Source organism: Buteo buteo, chromosome 8, assembly GCF_964188355.1.
Source record: "Buteo buteo chromosome 8, bButBut1.hap1.1, whole genome shotgun sequence".
NCBI lineage: Eukaryota > Metazoa > Chordata > Aves > Accipitriformes > Accipitridae > Buteo > Buteo buteo.
Genome location: NC_134178.1, coordinates 23,973,042 through 23,993,399, shown reverse-complemented (window position 1 = coordinate 23,993,399; position 20,358 = coordinate 23,973,042). Strand labels below are relative to the sequence as shown.

The window sequence follows — 20,358 nt, the reverse complement described above, 5'->3', positions numbered from 1 at the left end:
GCCATACTGAGGTGTGAGACAGTAGTCAGTTATAGCAGCTGGGGGATAGGTGACAAACAGCACATGTTCTACTGAAGGCTACTTTTGCCTCAAGGCAGCTAAGCAAAATGCTCCTCTTAAATAACATTGCATAAGATTTTAAGTTCTGAGCACCCAGGATTCATACAGGGTCATATGGGAAAGGTATGCAGTAAAAACATAAAAAACTGTTTGTCACTGACTGAGAAATTGATGGTACGAAGGATGCTCTTGGGACATCCGTTTTATTCCTGTTTTATATTCAGGTCAAGAGTGAGTCCTTGGAAAAATGAACGGCCCTGGAGGACCCTTGCTACACAACCTGCTAGACAGTAGGGAACAGGAAGCCATCTGCGCTTTCTGCAGAGTTACTTCTGTGTGATCCCAGACCAATAAGGATTTTTCATTCTGAAGCTTGGGAGAGGATTGCTGTTGTGAAGGTGTTCCCTATACGTAGGCATGCAACTCAACTAAGCATTGCAGCAGTTTTTGAAGGGGAGCATTGGGATGGGAGTTACACTGCAGCAGGTCTAGGCACTAAGTGCGCTTCTAAATCAGGAATTAATAAAACAGTTTCTGGTTTCAATTCTGGCTATACGTGTCCTTGCCTTGAAGAGGTGTTAGGGAAAGAAGTTGACATTGCTTTATTTATCACAAGTAGAAGGCATGTAAGGAATTATTTGTTGTTTACTCTCTTTGCTAGCTAATTCTCTGTGCTTACAGTCCTCCCACTCTAGTGACCAGGACCGAGATCAAGGCATCTTCAGATTTTAGTTTTCAAAGGTAGTCATCAAGTTGGTGCAAACTGTGTAGGTGGTATTTAGAAATTATCTAATTCAAGGTAGTATTTATGATTCATTGCCATGTACTTAACACTGAGCAATGTCAGGTATTCTATGCTTTACACAGTAATGATAAATTGTTTATGAAAACAAGTTAATCTTTGGTACCTTTGGCTCTAGAACTGGAAGAAACATCTAAGTGCCACCCTGCTTAGGCATTTTGAAGAGTGACGTGCTAAAAGCTTTTAAATTTGGGAAAAAAATAGATGCTTCAGATTTTTTCATCTGATGAATGGTGATGATAATGCTCTGTTGTATTTCCACTTAGACCTGCAAGAGACAAATGAGGTAAAGAGAATGTAAGAAGTGTTTTTCTATGGCTAAGACTTGGTGTATGTGAGGGGATTGAATGTTGTACCTCTTGCTCTGAACTTATTTAATGTTTCTGGAGTGACAGTGGTGAAATAAATGGGGACTGAACCAAGTATGTTGAAGGAAATGTCTAGCAAAGCTCTTCCTATCATCAAGTTTGGTTTGGTATTTTATAACACCACAGCTTTTTTACCTGTCTGAGGTACTGTCTCATTGTTTGTGGAGAAAGTGTCATATCTTTTTGTGCCTGAATGATCACCTGTAAAAGCCTACTTTTTTTAAGAAACAGGGAATAGCAATAGAGCCTGGCTTTTGTTTGGGCCTCACTAGGGGCTTCTCAGAACCACTGCTCCTCCAGCACCACAGCCATGCTGCTTATTCTACCACAACTACACTTCCCTGTGAAGAACAGAGGGGCAGCCCCTGTTTGCAGTGGGTGGTTTCTTTATACTGTGGAATACTTATTGGAAAAGGCTCATCTGAATTTTCAGTAGTTGTTTCAATTCATTATATTTGCACCCTTTGCTATTTATGTATATCTGCACTCTTAAGGGAATAGCTGATCTTTTTAAACCATCTGTGAAGAAGGCTTTTCTTGTATGAACAAGAGTATTGGATATGCATTGCTCATTTTTTGTTGCTATTTCTTCTTAAAGTTTTTCTTTCTCTGGTAGCAAAGCAGAAGGAAGGTTGTGAAGTTCAGGTACCCAGCCATACAGCCAAAGTGGCCAAAAGTTAAATATGTTGTAGACAACAGAGTGAAAAATTTAGAGGAGAAGGAACTTAAAGCAAGATTGTCCATGAAAATTTCATAAGTGGGTAAATTGCAGTTAAATTTATAATGAATGACATCTCTGGTTCTTACCATAGAGCATCTTGCTTAAGTCTTTTAATTCAGTGCTGTTAACCTTAAGGCAGAAAAAAAGAGAAGGCACAGTGCCATTTGAAGATAAAATGTAAGTAGCAAGCAGATGATAGCTTTTCATTTGCATGCATTTTACAAATAATTTTTGTCACCTCTATATACTAGGGCCTTTGAGAATGCAGTCTGCAGAGCAAGACCTTTTTATTGTGAAGTGTTATGCCATGCAATACAGTACATTAAAGTTATCTAGAAATGTGCAATATATCCAGCACTTGCATGTCCTCTTCACTTTGTGTGTTTTCAACTTTTAACTTGTAGTAACTACAGTGGCGTACTGGTAGTTTTGCTTTTGTGTTCAAGAACAACCATGTGAAAAAGCAGAGATTCCCTTCCTCCCTCTCTCCCTCTCCCTTCACTCCCAAAGCGTTGCCGTGTTTCTTTCCCATTCTCTCTCAGCTTTTCTCTCACATCTTGTGTGGGTTGCCATTGCCCAGGGAAGTCTCCAATTTTTCCTTTCCAGTTAGTTTGCAAACTGCCCATTAAGCTAAGAAGGTTGGGGTGAGAGTTGTCCTGTGGGAGCTGAGTACAGACACGGAAACCATATTTGTCTGTGAGCAGAAACCCTCAGCCCAGCCCAGGTTTCCTGTCCTCTTTGCCTTGCCCTTCCTGCCTCTTGGATGGAGGAAGGATTGATGCCCTCTTCTGTCGAGAGGTTGGTCTTCTACAGCCTCCCTCCACCCAGCCCCCCTGCCTCCTCCAGCTGTGGATGAACAGGGCCAGGCTCTCCCACAGATATGTCTTTTTGGTTCCCTTTGTGTTGCCCTGGTATTAGTTCATAGGCAAAGCACTCGGATTCATCTATATCTCTAATTGTTGCTGGGCACATATGCAAGTGATTTTTTTAACAGCTTTTTAACATCCTTCTCGACTATTGGTAAAGTGAATACTCATTGTTGAGGGCTAGCCACATGTTGAAGTGTTTTTCCACACAGAAAAATAAAAATGACAGTGTAGGATTCTGTGCCTGTTGTCCCTCAAAAGCTGCTGCTCAGATTTGCCCAGCTCAGACTGCTTATTATTTGTAATTAGTGGCAAACACCCTTCTGAGATCTGAAAGTCAGGCTGTTCCTTTGTCCTTTTCACATACCGTCACTGATAATAACAGTAGCTGATTTGAACAGCATATGAATTCATTGTTGTTTAGTTGGAGGTTTCTACTCCATTCTAATGAAACCATTATTTTTCACTGTGGTTCAAAATGCACCTGGGTTTTTAGCTTGCACCCTTGTGAGTGGTTCCTTTGAAGACGCTGATGTATTGTGGCCCAAACATTTTTATGGTTAATGGTAAAACATAAGGTGCAGTGAACTGAGCTTGAGTCCTATGTGCCCTGTTAGAAAAAATCCCCAAAATCTGTTTTGATCTGTTGACTCAGATCAATAAGAACTACTAAAGTGAAAAAAATGGAATCTCAAGTTTCTGTTTCTACATAATTGTTAATTGAAGACATTTGAATTGGCTTTCTGAGTTTTATGAGCCTGCAGAAATGAATTTATTTTAAATATCATCAAAGGGATTATTTAATCTCAAAGATCTTTATGGGAGAATCCACCCATGTGCCATTTTTATGGCTGAGGCATGACACGCAGTTTGCTCACGATGCCTGGAAGTCAGTGCGATCCCTGTGGTCCAAGATGTGGGACTATTGTGGCAAGTAGCTGGAGGAAGAAGCAGCATTTCCACTTACTGATAGCACCTAGGCAGTCATCTTTAGCTCACAGGAAAAAGAAAAGGGTCTTTTTATTCAAAACAATGCGCATGGCATTTCACTCCAAAAGACCATCTGAGAGAGCTTACACCACGTCACTGTGTCAGAGGGCTTTCCTCTGGCTGCTGGCCCTTGAAAAGCTCCAAATCTGGAAAAGAGAGGAACTAAGCTGTGGAGTGATCTATGGGGGCCATAGCAAGTTTCTCTTCTGCCAGTCAGCTCCCACTGGTTGACCAGAGCGGGGCCAATCCCAGGTGCGCTGGCTCAGCAGGCAGAGCAAGGTCGCTTCCATCCCCTGAGGTTGTACCTAGCACCTCCTCCCAGTCCCTCGCTGCTGCTGGGCTGTGGTGGCTGCTCCTTCTCCCAGTCCTTGAGGCCCCACTGGCATTGCCCTTCATCATCTGGAGAGGCTGCCCCGAGCACTCTCCTCCTCCCAGCCACACCTGCCCTCCACAAAACCCAGATGCAGGCCTCCAGGGTGTGCCAGGAGCAAGGCAGGGGCTGCCTCATGCTGCCAGCCTGCCGCCTGCAGCGCCCCAGTCCCAGCCGGGGGTGCAGCCAGCCCCCACAGCCCTTCGGCTGGTGAGCAGCCCCGGGACCTCCCTCCGAGAGCTGCACCGCCCTCATAACTGTCTTCCTTCACTTCAAAGCCCCCATTCTCACACTTCCTTCCTTTGGTAATGAAGCTTCAATTTCCTCCAGTTAAATAAAATGAAACTGGAAAGAACTGTAAAACAAAACATAAAAGTAGCCGAGCTGAAGAGTTACTGCCCGCAGTGTCCCTGGGAATGGTTTTTCCTGTCCTCCCGCTGCAGTTTCTAGCCTGTTGTCTCCCACTTTGTTTGCCCTTCCTTACCAGTTTTTAGCTGTAAGCTCTTTAGCATGCAACCTCCTCTTCGTGGGAGCATTTGTACAGATGCTAATAGGTAGAGAGGCTCCTCCCATGCCTCCATTTTTATTAATGGGAGGATCAGAGAAATTTCCACATTTTTAACATCTCTTTTGCAGTAGCTATTAAGCTTCATGGTGTAGAAACAGTGAGTGGATTTTTGTTCATTTGTTCACAATGCTGAGCTCCGAGATAAATTCTTCTGTACAAGGTTTTTAGGTGCTGGGAGAACGTGTGGTTTTTGCTCAGTATGTTACATGTTTTTTTCATTTGGAAGTGACATTTTACGTGACATTTTACTTTAGAACAATAGATGGGCACAATCGAAATTTCAGGTCTGTAGCAGAAGAGTTATGTCTATTATATAGTCTATTTAGTAACTTGCATCTTTTATAAATTCTGCCTAATTGCATCTCTTTTCGTGAAATCCAGATTAAATGCATTTTGAAGAAGGGAGGGTGCTGACTGGTCTCAAATGTGCTGGTTTGCAAACTTGCAGACCAGCTGTCCTACTCACTAGTGAAGATAAGAGGGCTCAGATGAAGGGGTTTGTGCTGCTGGAAACACAACCAGCTTTCTCGGGAGACTGCTTTGAGGGAGATATTGCAGCAATATTGCATCCCCACTGTTACTAGTGGGTATTGCCACACACATGTATAATTTGTGCTAGATAAAATCAGGAGGCAATAAAGACAGGTAAAAAGAAGAGATGAGAGATCTGTTGTGTACTTTTTTTTTTTTCTTAAGGAGCAAAAATGTCCAGGGGATGCCACATTAACTTGGGGAAAAGTGAGCACTGCTTTAAATCAGAACACTTGTCTTATACCAAGTGCTTTATTTTGGGAACCATTTCAGTATGTTATGAAGGAAAGTTGCAGGGTAGGCATGTTTACTAGACCTTTAATTGCTACATTTAGGAGAAAGGCGCTTTTTTTTTTTTCTCCCCCCACCCCCTCCCCTTTTTAACAACAAGAAGCCAGAGTTTGCTGTGCAAATGAAGCAGGCTTTGCAAGAATCAGATTCACTTTGGACGACTCTTCACATTCCTAGTCATCATTACATTAGGCAGCACAATTCCATCTCTGGTTGATGGGCAGAAAAAGTGGGCAGCCTGCCAGGTAGACGTTTCCATGGCTCCCAACCCCCAAAGGTGATGCGTTTTTCAGCTAATTCAATGAAGAGTGGGCTGAACTTTGGGTATAAACTAGACAATAGCTGCCTTCGCAGTATCAGCAGAATGGTTTATGGGAATGCACTCCACATTTGGCAGAGCATCATGTGACCTTACGGCTGAGATTTTGTGATGGTGCCAACGGAGACTTGGAAAGCAGCACCCGTTCTGACTTTTTTCCTCTTTTCTTACATGGCTCAGAAAATGGTGGATCTTAATACTTGACTTTAGCCAGACTCAGCAAGCAATTGAGCTTTGAAGCACAACTTTGCCTTTATTCTGGCTTTTTTTGGCACACCACCAGGAGGCTGTCCCTTTCACGCCTGATAAATTCTGCTTCTTATCTCCAAATAGAAAAAAGAAAGAAAGAAAATATAAGCAGAATATTTATGCTTCATAACTGCATTTTAAAACTACATGCTTTATTTTTTTATTGCTGATCTGTAGTTTAGAACAGCCCTCCTGAGAGTCTGAAGGATAAAAGTTGTTTTTTATTTTTCTGGTTTGTTTTTTTTTTTCTTCCTCCTGTTTAATGAACAGGCGTTTGAACTGGGCAAACGGGGCGACAGCATTGAACATGAGATCATTACAGCATAGTGTAGCAAACTGGCACCCTGCCTTTTCACCTCTTGGCTCCAGCAGATTTGTGCAATCCCCATTTATAAAACCGGCGCAGGGGCGAGGTGAATTTTCTGGTCTCTCCCCACTTCTAGTCCTGTGCAGGCAGTTGCGGCAAGGATTGGTGCAGCTTTTGCGCAGTGCTTTGTGCCTGGAATTCCGAGAAGAGCGAGAGAGAGAGAAGACAGGCACCCTGGTCTTCTTCCGAGAAATAACAGGAGCCCTAAGAAGAAGAAACAAATCTGAGTTTGTCCTACATACAAGAGTGCAGAAAAAAAAAAAGTGACTCTCCTGCTTCCAAAAAAAAAAAAAAATCTGGCATGTTTCACTACAGAGACATCAGGATGTGTTAGAGCTTCTTAAAACATTGTAACAAAATAAGCCTAGGAGATTGATTCTTTTAGTTAAAAAAAAAAAAAAAAAAAGAAGGAATGAATTTTTTGTTTGGTTTTTTCACTATTGCTCATATAGCAGTATTTGGCACTGGGTGAAAACGTACCTTTCATATCAGGTATAGCTTCTTTTTCTTTTTTTCTCTTTTTTTAAGCCGTTTTAAACATGTTGTTTTGAAACTGAGTCCTTGTGTATTAATTTTAACATAGTCAGCTGTTCACACTTTTTAAAACTAACTTTTTGGGGATGTGTTTGATCTAATACTGCTAAAAATAGAAAGTAAACAAAAAATTGAGGGTCTGTGGAAATAAGTGGTTAGGCACATTTTGTCTTAGCTAAGCACTGGAGTTATGCAAAGACCTTAATGTTACATTTATTCAGTCTAAGCTTTGGTTATCTCTAAGAAAGTTGTGGGTATTTAGATCTGGTTGCTAAGGAAAGTAAATTCTTTTTTTACAGTGTGACTCATGCTTTCAGTTTCTAAAGAGGGAAAGAAAAAAAAAGTGTTAAACTGTAGGAAAGGATCGCTCTTGTAGGCAGTATATTAAAGTTATTATTGAGTTAATTCATATATGAGTTTCTTACATTTGTATCTAAATCCATTCCAAAGAAATAAGAGTAATAAGCACTGGAATAAAAGGCACATTATTGGGACATTCATGAAGTAAGCCTTGTTTGCAGCTAGTAACAGTGACTTAAGATGTTCGGTAAAGCAGCACTTGTCCAGGAATAGCTGAAAACAGTATTTAAGTTATCCATCCATTCAGAATGTTTGTGATGATTAATAAGTGCATGCTGAGTTAAAGTAAGATTTGAGCATATGATGCTTCAGTAGAGCCTTTCTCTTAAGGCATTTGTCTGTCTGTTGTAACATATTACTAGACAATTAGAAGAGTGTGTAACAAAATTCATTCTGACTGACAGATTTTGAAAAGCTCAGCCAAGTTGGTGTTTTATGTATTTTGGAATTTTTTTTTATATTTTTCTAGTCTTTTTAATTTATGTTAAAAATACAGATGTCCTCAGCTAGAAATTACTTTGTAGCTTACAGTGTCTTTTTCATCAGAAACCCTGATTTTTTTCAAAATGTTCATGATAGTTGTTTGTCTAATAAAAAACTTCATCCATATAAAAATATATTATGACTTTACAAAATAAAATTGTTTTAATGTGTTTCACTTTTTATATGTTACTGATTAGACAGTAACTTCTAAGATCATATGCTAATTTTGCTACCTTATATTTTTGTTGTTCTGCAATGAATTCTGGGAAATTGCTGAGTGGAGACCTTATGTATATGACACATATATACCTCCATTCACCCATTTTGTACCAGAAAGTGTTTCTTAGATTTATAGTGATACTGCCCTCCCCAATAGTTTTGTTATTTACGTATGTCATTAGTACCTAAGTCTGTTCAGAAACCGGGACTTGCATTAGCTTAAAAGAACTTTTTAAATTTCTATATCTGATCATAGTAATCACATCTTTTTCTTGTTTCTTTCCCAAAAAGTTTTTCAAACATTTCATGATTTAAGCCATTTAGTTTATCCCAGTATTTTTATGAAGCTTTGTACCAAATTACCTGATTGTATACACTATTTGATAAAACCTATTCATTTTTGTTAAGCATACTCCTTTCCTTCTGGAATTCCTAATAAAAATAAAATATTTGTGCAGTGAAAAAAGACTAGGAAATACTAAATGAAATAGCCCCTTTGCCAAAGTGTGCGTGTTCACAGCATGTCTTCCCATGGCCCTGAGAGGGGCGTCAGCAGTGTGTCGGTTTTATAACTTAAAAGCATAATTACTAATTTTGTGTATGTTTCATGTTGTTCTGAAAACACTTTAGATAAAACAGATATTTCAAAATCTTTCACTTTTTTTTGTTTTGTTTTAGTGAAAGAAAAAAATTAAAATGAAAAAGGAAACTGAAGAAGTTAAGTATACCAGAATTCAACGAAGGTAATACAGTGATCTTGAGTATTTTTTTGTTGTTGTTAAAAAATAAAGTTAATGGCAAAAACATGAAGCAGGTTAGCTTTAAAAGAATTTCTTTCCTTAGCAGAGCCTACAAATATAATTTCACAGATACGTTTTAAACTTCTGTTCTGATTACTTTCTGTTGGGAATATTGCAGTTTGTGTAGCCTTTATACTGTATGTTTCCATGAAGCTTTAGAATGAATTGAAAGATCAATACATAATTTGTTCTTTTGTTGTGCCTACTAAATATATAACACATATATTTTACTAGTATATTTATAGTACATATATCTATTTGCTAGTATATAACTAACTATAATGCAGTGACCAATTATTTTTGAAATGTGGACTATCTCTTCTATTCACAAAAAAAAAAAAAGAAAATTGGAGAAGCAATTTTATAGCACTTATTACAATGATTCAATAAATTATATATGCAGTCTGCACACTTATTTCTGATAACTAGGATAACTATTCTAGTTTGAGTGCTTGTCTCACATATTCTATCTCCTCAGTGTCAGCAGAAAGCAATTATAAAAATATCATTACTTCTGAATGCTGAAGTGTTGTATATAAAGCAAAAGGAGATTTAAAACAGACTGTTCTAGAAAATAACATTATTTTAAAATGAAAAAGGGTATGCTTGAACATGCAAGATTTAATCCACTAAATTAAAAAAGAAAAGGTCATTTACTAATGCTCAGCTGTCATTAGTGAACTAGAAATACATGTTGCAGTCTGCAAGGAAATGAAGCATTGCCCTGTTTCAAAAACTTTGTTATTGGCAGCACTCATTCTCTTGAAAGGAGTTTTGCCCACGTAACAATGGCAGAATTAGGCCTTCAGTGGGAACTAGTGGAAGGCAGGCATGAAAATCTTATTCAGATACAGATTTCAGTAACCTGCTAAAAATCATAAGAGTCCTTTCTATAGCACCTGGTTTTAAAATTATACCTGCTTCTTATGTCTGTATGTTACAAATGCATTTGTGGCTATATTGTTACAAGTTATTGTGATGTGTCAGATACTATGCTTAAAGATGCAGTATCTATCAACACTTTCATTTAGAGTATGTAAGTTATAAAACTGTATCTGTGTCTCACCTTTCTGAATTTACTGGTTATTGCCTCAGAGGACCTGTTTTCAGTCTGTTGCGTAGGACACCCTACATTCAGTGTGTGATAATTTGTATCGTACTGCTTGCCGGTCACAAGAGGAAAGTATTTGTTATAGAAGTTAATCCTGAAGTTTTGCAAGATTGCATTTCTACTTGCATTCTTATTATTAGGGAATAGCATTGATGGGAGGATTAGTGAATAAAATATACAAATTAACTTATTCGCTTTGATTAATAGATGGTGTTTAATCAACAAGTTATTGTCAAGAAGTACTTAGATGCCCTGTAACATGAAAAAATAGCTAAGAAGTCTTTAACATGTTGTTTGGGAGCTGCACCTCAGTGTGCCTCATTGCTTTTCAGATTTGGTGCGTGATTTTTATTTCGGGTTGTAGTACATGATATGAGCTTAGACACAAAGGACAAACCTGTATTGTTCACTTCTATGTCACGTCCAATTATGGATTCCAGTCTTGCCTGCTGTGTGCATGCTGTAGTCAGATGCAAGTTGTTGGGAGTTGAGAGTTCATCGGTAAGGCAAAGTGTGCACAAAAGGACATTAATTCCTGCTGAAGCCAAAACACTGTTGTGCCATCAATCTGTAAAAAAAATGTTTTTTCTTCCTTTTTCAAAAACCAGACTAGTTACAAGTCTTTGGCTTCTTTGGCGCGTCCACCATTTATGCAGTTAAGTTTGAAGTAGCCTTCTTTGCAATAGATGGTAATATTTTTACTCTTAAATACTCATTCTTACATTGCTTCATATGTTTGTTTGTTTAAAGTCTTTTGCATCTCACTTGAAAAGGAAAATGCTAATCAATAATGCCAATTGGCATAAACCCGTAGATCCGATCTTGTGTTGAAACGTACTGCACAAGCTCGCTTCTATGGGTCTGTGTCAGTATGGTGATCTGGCAAAAGTTTATGTAGCACACACTGCAGTGCATATTTGACAACAAGCCAAGTGAGTGTACAAATCTTTGTATTGCTTTTGGAATGTTTCTCTTGTCCAGTGCCTTATCTTCAGACTTGATTAAGTGATTTGTTCTTTTATCGGTTGCTTTAAGCACCTTTGGCTTAACATCGTATTAAAATTTATGAAGAGATGTGAGGGAATTGTAGGGTTTCCAATGACGGAGAGTAGGATATACCTTTTGCTGGCTTTATTAAATATACCATTACATCATATTACATTCAAAAATGTAGAAAAAAACAAGAAGAGATTTAGATTTTTATTTTTATTGTAAAATAAGACAAAATGGTCATTTCTTTCCAGAAATGTAGTTGGACTTGCATCAATCCTATCAAATATGTATGCATATATATACACATAAAACATGCATGTATATATCTTTATACATATGTAAACAGGATAGAACAGAAACTCTACCTCTGCAGTAGAGAAATCCATCTAAGAACATGCCTTATCATCTGAAAAGTGGGGAATAATTGCCATTGAAAGCGTACCCCCATGGGAAATATATAAGCCTGTGGCTGATGTCACATTTCAAAGAAAGGCTGAAGAAGTGAAGAAGACTTTATGGTCACCGTTGGAAGCTGTGTGCATCCGGGTTGAGGTAGTAGGTTGTATGGTTTAGAGTTACACCCTGGGAGTTAACTGTACAACCTTCTAGCTTTCCTTGGAGCACACTTGAGCCATCGAGGAATTCATCACCACTTTAATCTGATCAGGGAAAGTATGCAAAAAGGTATTGTGTCATGGCTGTACATAATAATCACTCTGAGGCTTTATTGATGTTGAAATAGTCCTGATGACTTGATTATTTCATTTACATCCTGTTATGAACAATGCTAACATGTTGTCTTAATGGACTGTGACTATGTACTGCAGACACTTAAGGAAAGACTGATGATGATTTTAATTCCATTAAAGGGAAAGCTTTAAAAGTTTATTTTTATTTATAAATTCAGAAAAAATCAAGTATTTAATGCTTTATTCTTTCTTCATAGAAATGGCTTATCCTATACAGTTGATTTTTGTTGCTGTTGTTATATAGGTGCACATTCTTTTTAAAGGGAAAAGAACAATTTTTTCTGCCCTTATAATACTTTCCCCAAAATATTGCACGCTGCTGCGTGGGTAGTGGCAGCAGTGTCACAAGTTGATCCTGATATTCCTTGGATTTATGATATTCTTTCTTTGTGTCTGCACAATTCAGTGTTATGAACACAGATCCAAATGACCTGCAGCCCTGCCTGTGCTTCCACCATGTCGTGATTCATGTGCTGCTCGGCCTAATCCTGCTCTGGGGTCTCAGCATCTGTGTCCTTACACAGTGTGTCAGCCTGACCCACAATGCCCTGGTCATTTCTGGCCCTGAGTGAACTTGAGGCATCTTCCTAACTCAGCAGGACTTGGAGAAGTCACATTGCCTATGCGAGTGGTTCCCAAAGCACTGGGCACCACTGGCAGCAGCAGGTCCCACTGCCGGGTGCCTCCACCCATCTGGGTTGGGTGCCACAGACAGAATTTGCCCGTCTCAGCCCCTGTGTTGCCTTTATGTCTGGCACACCTTATTTAAAAAAGCAATACCAGAATGCACTAAGACAAAAAAATGTGCATCTGATCCCAAGTTGAATAGGGAGATGATGGTGTGCTTGTGGAGGTTTATGCCCCAAGTTGTGCATTCCCATTTCATGCTGGTTTTCAGCTGGTTTTCCCTATCTTGGAAAAAGAAAAAAATCCCTTTAGATGTGTACATCCCATAAGCAGATATGTTATCAAAGAGAAAAAATATTGAGTGTTTTCACAGTTTAGACATTCCAAGAAACAGCTATGAAACGAGAAGGAAAAGGACTCTGCCTGTATTTCCACCATGATTTTTAAGTGAGGCCTGCGTCTGAAAATGACCTTGAAGATGATGTCTCATCAGCATGATGGAAGGCGTTACTGCCAAAGTAGGAGCATCTGGACCAGACAGTGATGCTCATTCCAAAATAGTTGGGAAAAACTGATACTGTCTGTTTCCACATACTTTTCCATAAAAAGTGAAAAGGAGTAGAACTTAATAATTTATAATTAATAGTAGTAATAGTGATAATTTTGCTGGAAAATTATTTCAGGTTTGTTGATATAAAGCAAAAGAGCTGAGCCATGCTCCTGTGGTGCTGTGGTCAGGTGGACACCACTGATATGAGCCATGGGCATGCCAGACTCCTGTGGACTGAGGACAGGGTGAAACATGGCTGTCCTATGCGGGGGTGAGGGCTGGGTCCTAGTGCTCCCAAGTTAACAGCAAATAGGTTTCTCCAGAGTATTTTGAATCCCTGCATTTCTTGCTTTACTTTTATTGCAGGTGACCATAACCAAATACTTGACATTTCCAATGTTTAATTGTTTCAGGTTTTGCATCAGCAAGGAAAGATAAGAATGTTTATTTTAAGTGGATTTGATGCTTGCTTGTGTTTTGGTTATTGTTTTCCTTTCAGTTCTGCCTTTCAAAAAATCACTTGCTTACAGATCCCTGTGTTTGACTCTTTCTACCTTAGCTTAAGACTTCCTTCACCACTTTCCTAGATAAAGAATAAAAAGATGAGATGAAAATGGATTTAATCTCTCTTTTTAATAGTATTTATTTTCAGTGATTAATGTTTGTAATACGAAATTCCAAACAAAATACAAATACAGGCTGGGCGATGAGTGGATTGAAAGCAGCCTGGAGGAGAAGGACTTGGGGGTGTTGGTTGACAAGAAGTTCAACACAAGCCGGTAATGTGCATTTGCTACCCAGAAAGCCAACCGTATCCTTGGTTGCATCAAAAGAACTGTAACCAGCAGGTCAAGGGAGGTGATTGTTCCCTTCTACTCTGTTGTCAGGAGACCCCAGCTGGAGTCCTGCATTCAGCTCTGGGCCCTCTCAACATAAGGACATGGACCTGCTTAAGCGAGTCCAGAGGAGGGCCATGAAGACGATCAGAGGTTTGGAGCCCCTCTCCTATGAGGACAGGCTGAGAGAGTTGGGGTTGTTCAGCCTGGAGAAGAGAAGGCTCCAGGGAGACCTTATAGCAGCCTTCCAGTACCTAAAGGGGGCCTACAAGAAAGCCAGAGATGGACTTTTTACAAGGGCATGTAGTGATAGGATGAGGGGTAATGGCTTTAAACTGAAAGAGGGTAGTTTTAGATTAGATGTAAGGAGGAATTTTATTCTTCACTGTGAGGGTGGTGAGACAGCAGAACAGGTTGCCCAGAGAAGTTGTGGATGCCCCATCCCTGGAAGTGTTCAAGGCCAGGTTGGATGGGGCTTTGAGCAGCCTGGTCTAGTGGAAGGTGTCCCTGCCCATGGCAGGGGGGTTGGAAACTACATGATCTTTAAGGTCCCTTCCAACCCAAACCATTCTATGATTCTATGATTCTATGAAATTGGTAAAGAGGATCTGCATGACAGTTAGATGGATGTACAATGGATTTTAAGCCTGTCTTAAAGTGTGTGGGAGAGATGAGAGAGGAGGTTGAGTGAATCAGAGCTATTCCAAGCTAATGGAAAATGCTTAAGTGGGCAGTGGCTAAATGGGGGATAGAGAGGAGATCTCCATCAACCGATGAAGCTTAACAGGGACCACTCACAATCTGAATAAAAACTGTAATATCCTCTGTGGATTCAAAAGGACCCTGGTCACCAATATGTTATCTTCCTTTTTTATTTTAAAATATTTCTTTTGTAGTTTAAGTCCATTGCAAAGAAACATTGTAATTGCTGTTTTCTGCCAACAGAGCAACAGGTGTTCAATCCTTTTATATTAATTCTTCAATTAGTTGCAAAATAAGGGGGATTGTTTATACTAAGCTGAATAGAATAGAAATGACTGATTCAGAAAATGTGAGAATGTTTTATCTATTCTTCAAATGAATGATAAATTTGTAATTCTATCAGGCATAGTTGCAGGTTGCTATGCAAATTTTCATTGCAGCATCACCAGCTTTAATGAATATACATTTTCTTTCTCTGTTCTTTAATTTAGTTATTTTGCCCTGTAATGTGCAATACATTGTTTTGGTAAGAGTTATCAAGTTACAAGCAAAAATGAATGAGACTGTGAGGTAATTTTGAAGCGGATTAAGGTAGAGAATGAAAAACAAAGGGGAAAAAAAGCCCTATTAAGAACAGCTGGATGGAGTTAGGTCTTCTGTGATTTCATTTTGAAGTCATAAAACATATTGTCTATTTCAGGTGAAGTCTGGCATTTTTTACCTTTACAGTGCAGTTGGAATATTAGTTAGTCACGTAGTACTCAAATTGCTATGTTGCTTCTGTAGGAAATAAATGCACTTCGTAACATGGCTACACATGGATGTGTTCCAACCTAGGGCCAATCTAACAGTGTTTGTTCCTGTAAGCAAGCCATAATGTTATTATCCTTGTGCCTTTACTTTGCTTCTTGCATGTAGAAGAAAAATCCATTAGGGTATTTTGGGACAAATCTTGAGATCCAAGTGATCTGCAGCTCCCAGTGGTTTCTTTGGGAGACATAGGTCCTCAGCATTTCACAAGTTTGGTCCTACAGAAAAACTGGCTGCAGAGACACTGACCCACCCAACACCCTTTTGCTTGCCACAATTTCCTTGGTAAAGATTAAGCCTGATCTGAGGCCTTAACGCTGGTTCCCAAGGCAGAAACTTAGAGCCTGGCAAAAAACTGCTTCAATGCCAGATCCTGTTTCTCTTAAGAGCTAAGTCGCTTCAGAGAGCTGGGGAGAGTTGGATTTCCTTCTGCAGCCCACAGTGCCTGTGTCCAGAGGCATGTCCAAAGAAAACAGAATTAAAGGGATGTTTCTGAGTTAATAACCGTGGGTCGGATGCACTAACAGAGCTTCGGTGTTTTGGGCACAGCCATTTTGAGAACTTTCTGAGGAATAAACCTGCCATTAATCCAGTTTACCAGAGTAGGTAAAGCAAGTTTTTATTAATTTTGTGCCGTTGCAATAACACAGAACAGTCAAAAATATATGAGTGAATATGGGTCAATACAGTTGGTATGGCATATTTTAAGCTGTTATAAATAATCCTATAGATTTACATCATCAAAGCTGAAAGTCATTATAAAATGTCTTTTCCTCTGTGGCTGATGTACTTTCTGGTTTCATCATTCCACTTCACCAAAAGAAAATGCTGAGTTTCACTTGGTCTTATTCTTCATTTAACTTCCTCTTGTCTTCAAATAAGCTGAAGTTCTTTAGAGATTTTTAAGTAAAGAATGTGGTAAAATATTTAAAAACAATCCCAGAAAAGGTTTTCCTTGCAAATCTGTCCTTTAAAAATGACAAACAGCCCTTAGTAATCTCTAAAACTTGTTTATTGAAACTCTTCAGCAAGAGACCTGTGATAGGTTGCTTAACTGATGAAGTTGGAATAGAAGTGCACTTCAAATTTTTCAGATTTTTTTGGCTGTGGTTTCATATGACATTCATTTATCTATTAAGAGCAGCTTCCGTTTGTTTTTTTTTTTTAATAAAACTAAAATTAAATACGTCTGGCAGGCCCTGTTTAAATGTGAATATTGCTTTTATAGCACAGTTAAATACAAGATTGAGAAGCTAATGCTTTTGCATTACATAGTACAGAAGGCTTAAATTGTTTCAGCTTTGTCTATTCTCACATAGTAAAAATATTTACATCAGAGTGATCTTTTTGATAGAGTTAGATTTTGTACAAGGCTTCTGGGTTTTTCAGCTGTATTTTACTGTAAATTATATCAATTATATGGAAATCTCAGGCAAATGCTTTTTTTTTTTTTTTTGTTCCCTCCACCTCTTCTTTCATGCTACTTCTAGAAACAGAGCAAGCCTTACATTGATGAAGTCTTTTCAAGAATACTTGCAAAATCTCAATAAAAAGTCAAAGATCATGCCTCTCTTTTTCTAGCATGACATTCTCATTTGTTCAGAAATACCTGCCTCCTTATGCCTTCTTTTGCAAATGTGATTGACGTGTTACTTGATCTTAGAGAAAAATAGGCATGGATCCCATTGCTCTCTACTGCCTTTGTTGCACCTCATTTTGAATAGAAAGATCTCATCCCTAAACAACCGTACTTTAAGGCTTTGTGACTAATGTAGTTGTCTGGCTTGAGTAAGACTGGTGCTGATGTACTCCAAGAGCCTTAGCAAAAGGATACAGGTTCAGAATAGCAGACTAATCATTTTTCTAAGAGTCAGAACAGCCTTGTGTACTGCCTACTTTGCTTTTGTGGTTGGGTGAAAAGGCTGGGGCGGGATACATTTTATATTTTCTTGTATGTGGTTAACATACATACATTATGAATATATTGCCTTTATTTGAATGTTATGAGTCTCCTCAGCTAAAGCTTTTTATCTCCATGGTTGAGAGTGATTTATCTGGGTTTATCTGTGGTTTATCTGGGAAATGCAGGTCCCTTAATTTTTCTTGTTCTGTCTCCATATACCTTTGGTTTACACACATTCCTCCACTGGTCCTTTTTTGATTCTTCATTTGCTGACATGATGATAATTATGGCAAAGAACGTAGAGCATTGCAGATATATTGGCAACAGGGATGGACAGAGAATACCCTGCTGGCTTGAGAGAAGAGTGAGATCTCTGTCATGTTTATAAGGTTAGCAGAAAGCAAAAGCTTACTCAAACCAAATCCTCCATGAAACCTCTGCATTATGACTCTCCAACTTAGGAAGGAGAATAAGCTGTTTGGTACTACCTCCTTTGTAGGTCTGGCTCAAGACCGTGGGATTGACTTTGCTCAAGCTCTGTGTGACTGTAATTTTTTTTAAGCAAAGTCTCTGGACACTAAAAGCACTATAAGGCTCGCTTCTCCGTAACACGCACTCAGCCTTGTGGTGACTGCAGTATCAAAACAGATTTACACGTCTGAGAAAAGACGACTGTCAGTCTCAGAAATGTTTTATATGTATGTTTATGTATGTATACTGTTGGGGTTTTTTGCATGACACTACACTGATATGAAAAAAAGAATACAACTCCAGAATACTTCATCTCATTCATTGTAATTAGTTTGCTGAGACAAATTTGTTAACTTCCCACATTAGGAAGAAATCATCAGATGGGAACTTTCCCACGATAACTTTGCCATCCCTTGAATGAACTTCCCCTTTAGACTAGGGATAGCATTTGGAGCATGCTAAATCCCTGTGAATCGTTGGTGTCCTGGAAAGTTGCCTAAGATGTTCAGTCTGGGTCTGGAAGTAGATTCCATGGTAGCCTGTTACAAGGAGAGCTGGAGACATGGCTTGAACGTACCTCTGATATTCATGTGTTCTTGGCTGAATATCCTTGACTGCTATTCTGTATCATAGCTTGTTCCACAAATCTTGCACTTTTTGAGGGTATTTCCATCTCCAGCCTCTCTGCTTCTTCAAAAAGCCCAAATACACTTAGTTTACACAGCTGAAGGAGATTTACTCTGTAAGTTATTTGAGCCCTCAGGTTTGCCTGCATCAGTTGAGCATTTTATGATGAGGAGGATTTTTGGGGTGTAGAATTTTTTGAAAGTATGATTGATACTATGTTAAACTAAATTGTAAGTGAGCTGCTGAAAAGGGCTTCTTTTCACAGCAGAGTACAGGACTGTACAGAAGGATAGCCAAGGCAATTTTGAGAACATTGTGCCAAGGTCACCAATCTTAGTGGCAAAGCTGGTTCAAGCAGCAGCTATGCCTCCAGACCCTCGTGTTTGAGGGCTGCTGCTGAAGCTGGTGCCAGTGTGTGAGGACATCTTTGAGAGCTGGGGTATGGGGAGCAGTGGACCAATGTAGCTATTCAGCTCTATGCTAAGTAGTGTGCTTTTCTCCTTTGTCCAAATGATAACAACTCTTGATCTATAGTTAGACTAGATTTATCCAAAGGTATGTATCTTACCATATCCACTTCTAATTTCTTCAGCCCTACTGCCCAAATATTTACTTCCATGTTGTGTATTGTAAAAAACTAAGCTCAGACCACCTAATTAAATATGGCCCTTGTGTCTCAACACTGGCTGCATAGGAAGGCAGCTTCTGAAAACTCTCAGTAGTACTCAGCTTATATTGATTATGGCCCACACAAACTTGGAGATGAGACTGCATGCTCCAGTCCATCTGAAGTACCACAGCTGGCAGTCTGGCTAGAGCCACAGGGAGGTTTTTGCTAAAAATGTATTTTTGTCTTTAAATGGCATTTACTCAGGATGTGACTTGTGAAGTACATGATTCCTGTGGTGATAAAGGGGTTTTTGAGAGTCATTATTATATAATACTGTAAAGTATATTGTTTTTCTGAAGCTTTTAGCTTCTGATATAAGAATTTAGAGGTATCATTATTATTATTTCAGTTTTGAAGTATAACTGTACCAGAAAGGCCAAAATGTAAATTTTAGTGACAAGTGTCAAAACCTAACTCATATTTGATGTAACATTTTGAAGTGATCCTACCTTTTCCCCAAAATCTCTTGGGCATTTAGGAGCCTGCATCCTGTTGATTTACATGTGAGCAAGTTTTGAAAGAGAAACCTCAGGTGCATAGGCATTTTTACAGCTTTTTGACCATAAGCTTCATAATGACTGACCCAATTGCAAGATATATAAACTGGTCAGTGCTGCCTCTGCATTGTGCTTCTGAATATGAGGTGGTTGCCTAAACATGGACTCACAATATATTCTTAGCCACTTTTATGAGAAAACAGTGCCCTAATTTCTCTCTTAATTGCTGTTGTAAAGCAAGACAATATAAACAGAGAGACAATGTGTGCAACTTTGAAAAATTTTAGTATTTCATAAAATTTAGTAAAATTAAAATTCAGTTTAAAGCTTCATGCTGTGTCCAGACTGCAGCTAACAACTTAAACAGTAAGCAGTTTGCACACCTGATAGACCTATTGATGATGATGCTGCCAGCCATGCAGGTGTTCAAAGGGAGCATGTGACTCCTTCCTTCCTTTTGCCCTGCACTGCAGGAGGACTGGTCTGCGGTGGGAGACTGTCTTGTCCCCAGCCTCCTGCCATAAAGGCAAGTGCTGGCAAGGAGTGCTGCCTGGGCACTTGTGCCTCTGATCTTAGCACCAGCAGGCACTGTTGTACCAGGGGCACCCAGGAGACCTTCTGTGCTGTTGGACAGGGGTGGCACGGGGACTGCTGCCGCCCCACTACCCCACCAAGGACAGGTACGGCGGTGTTGTGCCCAAAAGAAAGGAATAGAGTGTAGCTATCAGTCATGTTGGGTTTCTTTGGCTAAAAAAGTCCAAGTATTAGTCTATGGAAGTAAACATGCAGTCTGCCTAATGAATGCATTATTTATTAGCTGTGTGAGCTGCTGGAAATACCAAAGTGGATAAGGGCTGTGATTCAAGGCTGCGGGGCTGTGCCCACACAGCTCCTTAAGCCGGGAGCCAAGGACG

At 39.3% G+C, this 20,358-nt stretch overlaps 1 long non-coding RNA gene across 7 annotated transcripts in view; it reads left to right on the top strand.

The window, feature by feature from the left end:
- LOC142033702 (uncharacterized) overlaps positions 1–20,358 on the top strand; it is a 276,141-nt gene that overhangs the window by 194,592 nt on the left and 61,191 nt on the right. For all 7 annotated transcript variants that reach the window (XR_012651302.1, XR_012651303.1, XR_012651304.1 and 4 more), the window contains one exon: positions 8,777–8,841. This is a non-coding gene — a long non-coding RNA (uncharacterized LOC142033702). The remainder of the gene's footprint in view (positions 1–8,776; positions 8,842–20,358) is intronic.